This window comes from Balaenoptera ricei, chromosome 3 (genome assembly GCF_028023285.1).
Source record: "Balaenoptera ricei isolate mBalRic1 chromosome 3, mBalRic1.hap2, whole genome shotgun sequence".
NCBI classification, from domain to species: Eukaryota; Metazoa; Chordata; class Mammalia; order Artiodactyla; family Balaenopteridae; genus Balaenoptera; species Balaenoptera ricei.
In genome coordinates, this window is record NC_082641.1 from 109,582,387 (window position 1) to 109,595,703 (window position 13,317).

Genomic DNA, 13,317 nt, shown 5'->3' on the forward strand with positions numbered 1-13,317 from the left:
GGGAGGGGCTCCCGAACGTTCCCACCCAGCCCCGATCGCCATCTTCCGGCGCGTTCTTTCCCGCGCGGACTCCAACCCCAGCTCTCTGCCTTCTCGCCGGGGAAGGGGTTTCTAGCCCGCGGAGCTCGCGGGCAGTGCGCGTCGCTGAGGTGCGGGGCAGATTCCATCCCCAAGGCAGGGTACGGGGCGGGGCCGGCGTGGCGGCAGCTGTGCGGCGGCGCGGCCCTCCCGCTGCTCCCGGAGCGCGCGCCGCCTCTTGCCCCGCCTGCGCGCGAGCCAGGGCGTGGAGGGAGGGGCCAGGAAGCGGCGAGCGCGCCGGGGAGCGCAGCTGCGGGCGTGGGGGGACAGCAGCCGCGGAGCCGGCCCCGAGAGCGGCCGCGGCCGGAGCGAGCGGCGGAGACAAAGACTACGGTGAGTGCATCTCCCGCCGGGGTCGCGCTTCAGGCCTCCCACCTTGCTCTCGGGGCCCCTTGGGCGGGGACCCGAAGCCCCTAACCCCCGCCACCTAGGGCTTCGGGGCGAGTGCGGCCCTGCCTTGCCCGCTGCGGTCTGTGGGCTGAGCCTGCGGCTCCATTTTCAGGTCTGGGCGAGGTCCTCATGCGGACCCTGCCTTTGGTTTTCCTTCCATTCCTTCTGGAAAATGGTTACATACTCTGTTCCGGATTCAAGACAGGCGGGCGGCTGAGAGAGCCCACCGGCCCCCCGTTGTAAAATGGAAATGAAGAGCCCCCTCCCCCCCAACTTTGCCCGTCTGGAAGTCGGGAGGGTGGCGCTAGGGGCAGGCGGAGAGGGCCCCGGTCCTCCAGGTGAGTTTCGGAGGGGCGGGGACCGCCAGCTGGGGAGCCGGACTCTTGCCTGGGGCGTCCGGCGCGTTCCGCACGCGGGTCTCGCCGCGGTACTTTGGGCCCAGGAGAGAAAGCCCTGACCACCTCGGAGGAGGAACTCGTCCTACTCTTACAGGTTGTTTTACCCAGCGCTTGCTGCTTTAGTTGTGATTTTTGGTAACGGGTGTGGTAGTTAGCGGCTCGCTGATGCCGCATTAATAGGTGAAAAGGAGCCTCGATGGGCTGACTTAATGTGTACATGAAACAACACTGAGATTCCTCTTTAGCTGCTCTTATTTTGAGTAATAAGCTTTTGAAGGGGAATTTGATGCTAATGTTCAGTTTACAAAATTAACGTTTTGTTAAAGGGCCTGACGTATAGTAGATGCTCAATAAAATACTTGAATGAAAAAATGAATCTTGAAACGTCAGAGAAAGCTGATCTCATATCTAGTACAATTTAGGCACATACCCTCTTGATTCAAGTTAAAGAAAAAATTGGCAAACACGTTATTTTGGCTTATATGCTTGATTTTTGTTTTCATGCAACATACACATACTGTTGAAAAATCAGTTATTTTCAATGTTAGGAGCATAGAAAATGCATTTGAAATTTCTCATTTTGAGGAAAGTTGGTAGACATTTTGATGTTTCTTAAAAATCAACCATATTGATCTAATTTTCTTTTGAAAGAATGGAGAAGATAAAGAAGAGGTGCTTGTATTCTGTTTGGTTCTTTTGAGACCCTGCTTTCCATTTCATTATGAATAAAGAATTTTATGTGCTTTTGAGGGACTCTGGCATGGTCTTGAGTTGCTTTTTGAGCAAGGGGGAACTTTAAGGGAAAAAAGAAAGCTAATGTTGCAGTAATATAATTAAACCTCACCACTTACTCAGCAGATGTTCATTAAGCACCTATTATATGCTGGCACCTGTGCTGGCTGCTGATTTCCTAGGGGCAAACAAAACCCACAATTATCTTTTTCTTAACCTGAGCGTGAGGTTCTTTCCTCATTATGGATGTTGCAAGGACAGACTGTCTTATACCCCTAAGTGCCTATTTAAAATTGGGAAAGATGGCAGGTGAACAGCAGGAAGTGTAGATCCATAGCAGTCTATTTAAAGGTTAATAAGTAACTTTATAGGGCTAAGATCGTTGGGTTACGTTTTCATATTGTCAGTTTAATAAAATCTTTTTTTAATGAAGAGAGGAAGAAGTTTAACAAACTAGTATTTTTATTCTCTCTCCCATATTAGATGTTTTTGGTACAGTGTATGTATTGAAAAGTAATGTACTTCTGGTTCTGTTTTCTGTAAATAATCTTTGCCGTACAACATGTTCTGTTGTTAAAAATCTCCTAGGAGAAACAGTGGATTCCTTTTCTGTAAGAAGTGTTTTTAAATAAAGCACCTTTTCAGAAATTTTATTTTGGCCTTTTATTCGTCATTTACAAATAGAATATTGACTTGATAGTACTGAGAAGTGAAGAACTGTTAGTAATGATTTGTAGTTCCATATTTGAATTTTACCTCTAGTATTAAAACTGTGGTAAAACTGCTTACTAAAAAGAGGATGATTTGTAGTATTGCACTTATTAATTCTGAACCTAAGGTTGTGTTGTCTGTTTTTATCTTATTTCCATATGATAAAAAGTACTTATTTGGATTCTTCAGAAGTCCAAATTAATGCGCTCCAAAGTCAGTCTTGATCATTACAGAATAATGTATTGATAGATTAATAATTTTTTTACAGATAACTTTTGAATATATAAATTTATTTATTTAATTTATTTTTGGCTGCATTGGGTCTTTGTTGCTGCGCACGGGCTTTCTCTAGTTGTGGCGAGTGGGGGCTCCTCTTCATTGCAGTGCGCGAGCTTCTCATTGTCGTGGCTTCTCGTTGCGGAGCACGGGCTCTAGGCACGCGGGCTTCAGTAGTTGTAGCACGCAGGCTCAGTAGTTGTGGCGCACAGGCTTAGTTGCTCCATGGCATGTGGGATCTTCCCGGACCAGGGCTTGAACCTGTGTCCCCTGCATTGGCAGGTGGATTCCTAACCACTGTGTCACCAGGGAAGCCCCTAACTTTTGAATTTAGGTGGACACTTTTGATCTGTTAACAGCTTATGCATTGTTGAAGATGATGTGTGCATTCAAATAGAACTTTAAGATTTTTAGGGCTTCCTTGGTGGTGCAGTGGTTAAGAATCTGTCTGCCAATTCAGGGGACACGGGTTTGAGCCATGGTCCGGGAAGATCCCACATGCCGCGGGCAACTAAACCCGTGCGCCACAACTACTGAGCCTGCACTCTAGAGCCCGGGAGCCACAACTACTGAGCCCACGTGCCACAGCTACTGAAGCCCGTGCCCTAGAGCCCGGGCTCCGCAGCAAAAGAAGCCGCTGCATTGAGAAGCCCGCGCACCACAACGAAGAGTAGCCCCCCACCCCCCGGCTCCTCGCAACTAGAGAAAGCCTGCGTGCAGCAACGAAGACCCAACACAGCCAAAGATAAATAAATACAATAAAAATAAACTGCAAAATGTCATTAAAAAAAAAAAAGATTGTTACACTTACTGGCTAATAGTTTTTTATGGTTCCTATGAATAAGGAAAGTAATCCCTTAAATTTTAGTGGTAGAGAGTTGTGATAGTTTTTCTTTAAATATATATTTCTTGTAGGAAGAGTGACTTGATAGCGTACACCTGTGTGTTCCTTGTAGTCTGTTGTTGATGAGAAACCTAATAACATGTAATAGTGAAGATTAGAACAATGTAAGCCTTATATGTTGAATAAAAAGTGCTTGGCATATTTTATTTGGGTAAGAATTTCATCAGGGTTTTTGACAGTCAACAGCGTCAAGACATGTTAAAGTAATTTTTCCAAGAAATTAGAACCTGTAATGACTTTTTTTTTTGTACTTAAAAAAAATACCGTGTTTTCAAGGCATTATTCCTACCTTGGAGTAGTTCATAGTGTTTTAAGGCTGAATAAATTCGAGGATCATTCCATTTTATAATTGTTGGAATATTCGAAGTGTGTTTATGCTTTCTTCATCAGGGTATGTGTGTTTATTGTTGGGGCTGGTTGTCTTTTTTTTTTGTAATATCCTTTAGAATAATTTAGAAAGCGGGTCCTTTATCAGATGTAATTAATAAAGTGATTAAGAATGATACTGGTATGACATATTGTAGCTGTGCCCATATTGCCTGTATAGATTGTGGAAGACTGTTAATTAACATTTGTAAAATGCTTTAAACTGATTTCTCACATTTACTCAGTAAGATAGGTTTCTATTATGTTTTTATGTCCCACTTATCTCTCTTTATCATGAAAGTGTTTAGATTTCTCATCTGCTTTAGGATGAGTCTGGGATATTTTGTTAAGGCTTCATAAGACTTCTCTCAGTTGCAAATGCATATTAGTTTTCATCTATTTCAGTGTTCTTAATCTGAGTTCTCATGAAAGTAATATTTTAACATTTATTGAATGTTAAATGTTAATAAATAAAGTTTTAGATCTGTCTCAGAGGGAGACGTGTACTTACCCTTAATAGTTAGGTGAGGGCATTTATTCTGATTTTTTTTTCATGCTACCTGGAAAAACTTGGAATTTAGCTTATTAATTATTAACTTTATGCGTTCTGCTACCTCAGTTCAAAGCTTAAGTATACTTGAACCTTTCTATAATACTAACAAATAATGAACAGAGGAAGACTTAGCTGAAACTGCTCTGGGACCCCATCCAAAGGGAGTTTTTGAACTGAAAGCCAAAAAATTTGGTAATGAGTTGTCTTTATCATGACACCATAAAATACCTGCAAACCTATTTTAGTCAAAATGGATTATAGTAAAACAAACTCCCTCTTTTTCCTAGAAAGCATTAGATAACTCTATGTTAAATTTAGCTGTGTTTGAAAATGACGGAATGATGAGCACTATTTCCATTTTGTAGCTTACTCACTTAGAAATTCATGATAAGACTTTTTTTTTAGTCTTATAATTTATTAACAAGTATTGATTTTAAATGTGTTTAAGCTTGTAATTCACAAAGTTAGAAAAATATGAAAACAATTCCAAGAAAAGGAGAAAACTAAGATTTCTTATTAAATCTTTAGGATTGAATTTTTGTTAGCATCTCGTACTAAACCAAAATCATTTTGTTTCATTCGACTTAATCTACTTTCACTTTTTTGCTCAATAAAGCAAAAATGAATTTTTTGTATATTCAGCATTGTGTATATTTAGCACCTAATAGATAGTGGGAGCCCATGGATGTTTGTGGAACTGAAATGGATGGGACTTGATAAGGGTTTAAGGGGAAAACAGCTTGCTTTCTCTCAGTGTACCTTCAAAGCCTCCCTGTAGATTGTCTTTCCCTGACTTTCCAGCTCTTAGGAAGACCAGATAACTTTTCTAGGGGTAAAAAGTCTTCTGCTCGTTTGTCAGTAATAGTCTTATTTTAGTCATTAGAAGGTGCAGTTCAGAATAATAATGTGTTCAAACTCTTACACAATATAGAACTTTTTTTCATAGCTCAGAACTGCTTCAGAGCAAGAAGCCTGCTTTGGAGGAAGAGTCCTGAGAGGCTTTCTTTTTACTTTGCCAGCTCCTCTTTAGTATGCTGTCAGATTCACCTGTCCAGGGTCCAGTTCAGTGGGGAAAGAAGTTTAGGGGAAAAGGTATGGTTTTAATGTGGCTCCTCCTATTGTGATCTGGCAGCTGTGCCTTCTGAGTTGGACAGGTTGTTTAAAGCTGACTCTGGAGGAATGCTGGAAATGGTTTTCTTGGGGATTCCATGTCTGGGAACCTCCAGCTGTAATTCCTGTGATATAATTCTTCTTCTCCAGTCCCTTAGCCTTCTAGTTGCCCTCATGTGCAGGCTCAGTGTGCCTGGCAGAGGTTTTGCTTTACTCTTTAAGGTAGTTCTGTTACATTTTAACCAGACCTGCCTGTACTTTATTAAGATTATTTCACAGAACACAGTTTCAAGCATTCCATCAGGGTTTCAGTCTCCTATCTTTCCAGTTCCTTCTGTCAGGCACCCCACCTGAACTGTACTTCTGTGTCTGGGACCTGTTGTACAATCCATTGCTGCTACTCCCTTTTTTAGCGTCCCAACACCCACTTCCTCCATTTCCTCGCTTGATTATTTATCCTGCTTTGAATCCATAGTCCACTGTTAAAATTTCTCCCCTTTATAAAGCCTCAGTTCTCTTTTAGCACCTCTCCCTTCATGTACTTACTTGGTAACCACCAACCCCCCAATCCAGTTCTCCATCCAGTCCAGCTGATACCTGGCAGTTGAGTGTGAATTGAGGAAGACACACCTGTGCTGACGTGTTCTCCTTTCGTGTCGGCCAAGGAGGGTCCTTCGTGCTGTCCACAGTCCTTTAACCATAGTATCAGTCAGTCCCTGGTTGAATCACTCTGCCAGTCCCCTAAATGACAATTTTACACCTCTCCTCAAACCTCTAGTGCCTCTTTTCTTTTCTTCATTTTCAGCTGATGACCTTGTTTCCTGTATATTAAAAATGAAAGCACTCAGGAGAAAACTTTTGTATGTCTCCTCGCATCTGTACCCAGACTCTATGCATTTCCTACTGTGCTATGACCATCACCTCTCTCACCCTTGGTTCTGTCCCCCTCCTGTCAGGGACTTTGCTTTGCCTCAGGATTCATCCCATTCTCCTGCCTGCCAATGAGCTGCCTCATCAGTGTTTCCCATTTGTGTTGGATTATTCCTATCAGCATATAGATATGCTGAAATATCTTTCATCTTTATTTTTTTTTAAATATTTATTTATTTTATTTATTTTTTGGCTGCATCAGGTCTTAGTTGCGGCATGCGGGATCTTTCGTTGTGGCGCATGGGCTCATCATTGTGACATGCGGGCTTCTCTCTAGTTGTGGCGTGCGGGTTTTCTCTTCTCTAGTCGTGATGCGCAGGCTCCAGGGCACGTGGGCTCTAGTGGGTGTAGTTTGCAGCAAGAGGGCTCTAGTTGAGGCGCGCGAGCTCAGTAGTTGTGGTGCGTGGGCTTATTTGCCCGGCGGCAGGTGGGATCTTAGTTCCCTGACCAGGGATCGAACCCGCGTCCCCTGCATTGGAAGGTGGGTTCTTTACCACTGCACCACCAGGGAACTCCCTCCCATCTTTAAAAACAAACCTATCCCAATAGCACATCTTTCTTCAGCTACTGTTCTTCAAGAGTTGTTATTTGTGGTCACCAGTACTCCCTCTCTGCCTTGGATCCACTGCAATTGGTTTTTTTTCTCCTCCATGCTACGTTAACAGCTCTTGTGAGATTGCTTACTAGTGACCTCCTTGGTGACAAATTCCCCAGCCAGTTCTCAATCCTAATCTCACTGGATGTAGCAGCAGAAGCATTTGAAGTGGTTGGTAATTTTCTTTTCTTTGAAACCTTTCTTTCCTTTGTTTCTGGGGCACTTCTGCTTATTTTCAGTTTCTTTTGCTGGTTCCTTTTGGTTGCCCCAGCTTCTGAAAAGTAAGGCAGTGTCCTGAGCTCTATGTTTAGACCTCTTCTGTATTTATACATAGTCTCCTGTGATCTCATCCTATTCTCTAGCTAGAATTATCATATATTTCAAACTAAAAATGTTATCTCTCTCCTGGATCTCTTTCCTAACCTTCAGACTTATATACCCAGCTGCCTAGTCAACATGATTCAATTAGACATCCCAGATTTAACCTGTCAGCACTGAACTCCTCATCCTCCTTCCTCCTTCCCCCACCCCAAGGATTGTTCCTATTCCAGTTTGCCTCATTTTATTAAATGTCAACTCCATCTTTGTTTCTCTGACTGTAACTTTATAGACACTCTTGATTCCTCTTTCTCACACATTCACATGTAATTCAAAATAATGTATCATGAAAGTATGTCCTTTATTTACCTTAAAATCTACTTTAAGAATAAATATGATCACAGCTTGCTGTCTTCAACTGCTGCCCCCACCCCGCCCCCGCTGTGCAACCATCCTCTCTTGCCTGTTGTTATTTTAGTCATCTCCTTTCTGGTCTCCGTCTTGCTTCTGCTCTTCTCTGTTCTCAACACAGCAACCAGGGCAGTCCTTTTGAAATGAAAGTCCAATTATTTTACTCCTGTGTTCAAAACTCTTTGGTGGTTTTTCATATCATTTCGAGTAAATGCCAGAATATAACAGTGCCTACCAGGTCCTCCATCATCTGTGTGGCTGGCCTCTCTGATTACATGTCCTACTCGTTTCTCCTTGGCTTATCCCGTACCAGGCACGTACCTTGTACCTGCTGGGTACAGTCTTGCTTTAATGTCCCTAGGGAAAGAGCTTTGTTGTTTTCACTTCAAAATCCCCAGTATTCTGCACGTGGTGGGTGCTCACATTTGCTAAATAAATGGCTGCTTGTTATTCATGTCTTTGATAACAGCTTATGTGTATGTTTTTCTAACTAAAAGTATTTCAATTAAAAGTATTTCACCTAAAACCATATAGTCCCATAAGAAGTAAAAACAAATTTAGATACAAGAGAAAATGGTAAGTTTGAAGTCAATTTTTGTGTATAGAAAGTGAAAAATGGTAAAGGACAGAGGAGGTGAGAAAAGAATGAAGAGAGGTAAGGTAAATGGAATAAAGAAAAGGAAAGCCTGATTTGGAAGTAGGGTGCCACTTAAAAAAATTTTTTTTTTTTCCCTGCCCCATATTTCTCTTTAGGCTTTGTTTCTTGAATTCTAAGTCTTGTTGATTTACATGGGTGTAGACACTGCAAGTTGGACTGCACTTACCTTTTTTTTATCAGGGGTGTGGGTTCAAATGAGATTCAAAACCAAAACTTAATTGCTTTTCAATTGCCAAAGTCCTTTCATTAAAGAAAAGCAGTTGCCATTACCAAGAAAGTAGTGTACCTGGCGATATTCTTAGCATTTCTTGTTTTTTTGTAGAACGCTCAAACAGAAATCTCATAGTTTGAGGGAGGGATGTTTGGGGTACAAAAATTTGTTACCGTACCTTGTCCTTTCAGTACTGCACTGCCTGTTTATTCCCGCCTCAAAAGAGAGGGGTGCCTATATCAGCACAATTATTGTAGTTCTGTGGTAAAGTAGCAGCTAGCTACATTAATGTTTACAAGTCTATTGAGTAATATTTATTATATGCATATTTGTGCTCTTAAATGAAAAAAACGGAATATATTTAAACTTCAGCTTAACTGGTATTTAGGTAGGAAATGAAAGTGCAAGAGAAATTAATATGCAGACTTTAAGTATTTCATTCTGCTGAGACAAGATTTTTTTTTTTAATTTTTTTTTTCTGAGTTATAGGTCTCATTTCGTGTTGGTTGAAAGATATCCTTTAAATAAATTATTGAAATAGGTGGCTTAGAAGTTCCTGAATGAATAGTTTTTTATGTGCAAGCATAAATTATTCTCCATAAACCAGTCTAAACATTTCCCTGTTTTTTTTTTTTCAAATGACATTAAAAATTTTTTTTCTTTGTGGTTTTTTTTTTTTTTTTTTTTTTTTTTTGGCTGCGTCAGGTCTTAGTTGCAGCATGCAGGATCTTTCATTGTGGCGAGCAGGCTTCTCTCTAGTTGTGGCATGCGGATTTTTCTTTCTGTAGCTGTGGCGCAGGCTCCAGAGTGTGTGTGCTCGTGTAGGCACGCTGGCTCTCCTGTTGAGGTGTGCAAGCTCAGTAGTTGTGGCGTGTGGGCTTAGTTGTCCCACGGCGTGTGGGATCTTAGTTCCCCAACCAGGGATTGAACCTGTGTACCCTGCATTGGAAGGCAGATTCTTCACCACTGGACCACCAGGGAAGTCTCTTCCCTGTTTTTGTGTAATATGTAGTAATTTTTTTTTTAAATTTATTTATTTATGGCTGTGTTGGGTCTTCGTTTCTGTGCGAGGGCTTTCTCTAGTTGCGGCAAGCGGGGGCCACTCTTCATTGCGGTGTGCGGGCCTCTCACTATCGCGGCCTCTCTTGTTGCGGAGCACAGGCTCCAGACGTGCAGGCTCAGGAATTGTGGCTCACGGGCCTAGTTGCTCCGCGGCATGTGGGATCCTCCCAGACCAGGGCTTGAACCCGTGTCCGCTGCATTGGCAGGCAGATTCTCAACCACTGCGCCACCAGGGAAGCCCTAATATGTAGTAATTTATATCTTGATTGTCTTGTCTGATGGACTTTTATGTGGCCATAATGTGGGCTTAATTTTCATGATCACAGAGGTGTGGACATGTATGTATTTGTATGTATCTTCACAGTTTTTGTAATATGCAAATATAAGTTAACTTCTATATGCTTGTTACTATAACTCCTAAACAATAATATCTATAAATCAGACTTGATATTTTATTTTTCTTTCACGTTAAAGTATGAAATTAAATATAATTTTTAATATGAAAACAGATGGCTATTATAATTTTTTAAAAGTTTACTTACATACTATGTAGTGTCATTTTAGATGACATGCAAGCAAATGTTTTCCTACAGTATTGAATTTATCGTTCTACACTTTGTAGACTAATTAGGTCATCTTCATTAGAATTTGACATTGACCTACCTGAATTCATATGTTAGCATTTCATGTATGAAATAACCATCTTGGATTAATAAGATAATATTTCTGAACTGATGTGTGGTCCTGCCACTACATTTATTTCAGCTATATTCATAGTTTGAGACCTATCATACTTACTATTCCTTAATTTCATAATGTTCTGCATAGATTGTGAAGTAACCAGAGTGATTATATTGAGAAAAGTTAATAAAATTAATAGGCTTTGACTTAAGTCTCCTAAGGGGTCATTAAAATAATGCTTTAAAGTATGCATTCATTCATTTAACATTTATCAGACTACTATATGAAATTGTTTCCAGTCCACTCAGAGTAAAATACAAACTAAGTCCACTCAGTAAAATACAAACTATACTCATCCAGAAAATACAGTCTCACACTCTGTGTATATGATATGGCCCTGACAGCCTCTCAGGAGTATTTCATCTTTGCTCACTAAGTTCTAGCCACATTAGCATTCATTTTCTCAAACATGCCATGCTTGTTCTTGCCCTGTTAAGGCTTTTACACTCGTTGTTTCCTCTGCCTGAAATAGTCTTCCCCAGATCTTAGCAAGGTTGGCCTCTTATCTTTCAGACCTCAGCTTAAATATCGACTCATTTCTTTACTGCTCAGTTTAAAATAGCCCCCGCCCCCCACTGCTGTTTTGCTTTCTTAACAGCGTAAGTAGGAAACTGGATAATTCAGGCGAAAGCTTGTTTTAGAAAGGATGAGATCAGACTATTAGGTGGAACCAGTGGTGTGTTGGAGCTGGTGAACTGATTGTGTGCATCTCTCCAGCTCCACATTCAGTGATGGTGTGTTGACAGCTTGAAACTGGCTACAATGGGACTATTTACAACATGGGAATTGGCAAAAGCTACAAACCAGGGCCTTTCTTCCAGAGAGGTGGTTGTTAAATATTGATCATCAGACCACAGAGTGGGACCATATGAAGTTGCTGCTTTTATAGATTAAAAAATGCTTGCATATTGGCAATTTCTTATGGTTTAACTTAGTGGAGTTACTTATTTCGGTTTAAAGATAATTTCTTCGTGGGAGTCCATAAAATTACCTCAGTGCTTTACCTTGTGTGTTTTTCTAGATTGATTTAATATGTAAAGATTGTCTATTTATATGTTTGTATATTAATTGCTTAGCGATATACTGAATTTTTAACTAGTTCATTTCAAAGCAGACACATCTGCTTGAGACATCTTTAAGGGTGTTCTTGGCTCTGCAATTAAGTGCTAAGCCCATTGAAAGATGTTCTTTTTCTGGTGAAGAAACCAGAGCTGATTCAATTTGAGTTATAAATTGTTAGATAATTTTTTTTAATATGCTTTTCAGAATGATTTACATGGATACATATGTGTTCAGTTTTTTCTTGGCTTTTTCTTTTTTTCCTTTGGCCATTATCATCCTTTAAGTGTTTACTTACTATCTGATTATTTACTTGCTTCTCCGTGATTTCTTCTGTAAATCAGTATCTCCAAATCGATGAAATGATTTGTTTTGCTTCTCAAGTGTTAGTGTCATTAGTTTTTCCCTATGGTCTTCCCTATCTATGGTCACCTGGGCATTCCAAGCCATTTTCCACCCTTACACCTCAGTTTTTGTTTTTGTTTTTTTTTTTAGAAGTAACACTATGTACTCCAGGCCAGGACAGACCCACTTAGTAAGTTACAGTCACTGTAATTCTTATTCCCTCTCTCTCCCTCTACTTCTTCTTTCCTCCATCAGCCTTCTGGCGACTGGGCTGTGAGTTTAATTTTTATTTATTTATTTATGGCTGTGTTGGGTCTTCGTTTCTGTGCGAGGGCTTTCTCTAGTTGCGGCAAGTGGGGGCCACTCTTCATCGTGGCGCGCGGGCCTCTCACTATCGCGGCCTCTCTTGTTGCGGAGCACAGGCTCCAGACGCGCAGGCTCAGTAATTGTGGCTCACGGGCCTAGTTGCTCCGTGGCATGTGGGATCCTTCCAGACCAGGGCTCGAACCCGTGTCCCCTGCATTGGCAGGCAGATTCTCAACCACTGCACCACCAGGGAAGCCCCCTTACACCTCAGTTTTAAAAACAGACATGAAGTTACTTCTTTCTTAGAAGCACCGTTTTCCTGTCTGAGAGAATTTATTGTTTAAAAACTGAACCTTGTTGGCTGAGGAGATTTCACTAACATTTCTTGAGCAACATTTGCATCATGTTAACTCTGAATATGTGAATTTGAATTGGTAATATTGAATAAAATATGGCACACAGGTTTCTTTAACTCAGATTGTCCTGTGTCTTATGCACAAGCACTAAAAAATGAATAAGTTGTGTTTAATGCAGAACATCAGAATACACATATAAGCTAAAGAAAAAAGCACTTCCATAATCCTAAGATAACCACTAGTAATTTTTGATGTGTCCTTCCAGATAAATCAGTGAACATTTTTCCACAAAAGCAAGATCTTAGTACACATACTGTTCTACAACATCTCACTTTACCAAATACTGTGATCATAAAAGCATTACATTTTATTATTTCAGTTTGAAAGGATCTTACAAAGTGGAAATTTTGTTGATACACTGTAAAGCTGTAAGTAAAGTTGTGATTAAAAACAGTGGTGTTTATGGAGAGTAGAATGTGGAAAGTTACCTCGACAAGAATTACTTCAGCAGTAATTTTTTTCTTAAGAACACTCTTACTATTGTACAATAGCCTGATTGTATTATACCCGCTAAGGAAAACAGTACATGATTCTGTGTACAGTAGAATTATTTTAATAATAGCCCTAGAGTAAATTAGGGGGCTGTAGGTAAGTTCCTATTTTTTGGTCTGCCCCAAGTCCTACTGATGCTTTAATATTAAAATAATTTTAAAAGAAAAATGTATTTTATTGAAGGGCTCCATCTATCTAAATTATGTTAATTTTATTAGATAATGCTGCCCTTTTTATATGAAAAGTGTGGGAGTT

General features: G+C 40.6%; 1 protein-coding gene across 3 annotated transcripts in view; it reads left to right on the forward strand.

The window, feature by feature from the left end:
- The first annotated feature begins 282 nt into the window (after window positions 1–282).
- The window catches only part of CDC42SE2 (CDC42 small effector 2), a 128,016-nt gene continuing 114,981 nt past the window's right edge, over window positions 283–13,317 (forward strand). For all 3 annotated transcript variants that reach the window (XM_059916999.1, XM_059917000.1, XM_059917001.1), the window contains exon 1: window positions 283–411. The gene's annotated coding sequence lies outside the window, so the exon portion shown is untranslated. The remainder of the gene's footprint in view (window positions 412–13,317) is intronic.